The following is a 1648-nucleotide window of genomic DNA, read 5'->3' as shown; positions in this document are numbered from 1 at the left end:
CCTCCTCCCTCCCCTCCCCTCCCCCTCCCCCTCCCCCTCCCCCTCCCCCATCCCATTCCCTCTGCAAAAGAAGATGGCTATACTCTGAGGGCAGGCAGAGGAAGGGACAAGGGTCAGGAGCAAGGGCAGAATGGTTTCTTTGTTGCTCAATGGAAGGAAGGACTGTGTCTAATGCAGGAGGGTTTGCCATAGTGTTTCTTACAAGGACTGACAGTGGGATGAGATGTGCCCTGTCATGCTTGCCAGTAGGGAAAGGATAAATGCAAATCATGCCAGTAAGTGTCTGCACTGTATTGGAGACCCAGGCTGGGAGCAGAGTGACGTGAGAGCCCCACTGCCTTCTGTCTGTGAGCTGAACGGAAGGATTTCTGGGCTGAGATGAATCTACATCTCTGCAGCTTCTAATCTCTTGGATTTTGTATTCTAGTGCAGGGAAGCTTCTGGCCATGTTTTATCATCGTAATAGCTAACCTGCGTGGGAAAAGTTGACGCTAGATCTTACATTCAAGTTTTGAACAAAGCTTTGACTTGCCAGTGCTTTCCGTTGTCTCCACTTGTCTGGTGCCTCCCTGAAACATATGCCTGATCTGGAAATCTGTTCTTATTTCCTAGCTTTTATGCAATAAAGGAGCTTTTGAAAAGTTGCTTCTTGCAGCGGTTCAATGTTTTAGGAGAGAGAAAAACATGGCTGGCAGAGACTGGATTTCTGCTGTTAGTGCTGGGAATGTGAGCAAAGCCTGCAGACACAGAGGAATAACTTTTCCCTGCAGGCTGAGCATGTCAGAGGCAGGTCATTGCTGGGAGAGCTTGTGCTTTGCAGCATCAGGCCGTATAGAGAAAGTAATTCTAAAAGCAAGCTTGCCAGTTCTTTTTTAGCTGAGTGGTTTTTGAGCAAGGAAAGATTTGAGATGCTGTTTGCTCATGGAAGGCAGAGAGGCGAAAAGCAAGTAAAGGGCATGCTGTGCATGGCCAGCTCATTGCACCTGCACCGTTCTCCCCCTGCTCAAAGAAGGAGCAGCTCAGTGAGCTTGGCCTGGGCCACTGAAGGGAACATGCAAACATCAACCCCTCCATTCCTGCCTCTTCTGCACGCCTCGCCATGCTTTCCTGCTTTTCATGCCAGAATGGGGTGGAGTGGCTTTCAGCTGAGTTCAGTCACGGTGTTGAGCAGAACCACCTTCCACAGCACTGGGCTGTATGGGCGACTTTAGTGGTGCTGGGATGGATAGACTGCTCTGGCACTGGAGAAGAAAAGCAGTAGGCCATCCAACTCCTTGTGGCATCCATTTAGACTGCAATAAAGGAAATATCTCACCGTAGCTATGAGCCAGTTCAGTCAAAAGAAGCTCAGCAACTCAGCTTTTTGCACCATGGTATCTCATTTAAAATAATGGGGTTTGAAAGCTGAACAATGTCTAGTCCAACAAGCTTATTCTCTTAGGCCGTTGTGAAGCCGAGAAGACCAACTCAGGAATGGGACATGCCAAAAGGTTGTGTCAAGCAGGTATTGCCTTTATTACAGCGCTAGGGCCATCGCTCCACTGTATGGGGCTGCTGAATCACGGCCTGAACCTTTGATTGATCACCTGAGGCGAGCAGTGAGTCAGCCATGGGAGCACAGGTGAAGGCAATTCACCTGTGCTGCAGG

Source organism: Meleagris gallopavo, chromosome 3, assembly GCF_000146605.3.
Source record: "Meleagris gallopavo isolate NT-WF06-2002-E0010 breed Aviagen turkey brand Nicholas breeding stock chromosome 3, Turkey_5.1, whole genome shotgun sequence".
Lineage (NCBI taxonomy): Eukaryota > Metazoa > Chordata > Aves > Galliformes > Phasianidae > Meleagris > Meleagris gallopavo.
This window is presented reverse-complemented; position numbering follows the sequence as displayed.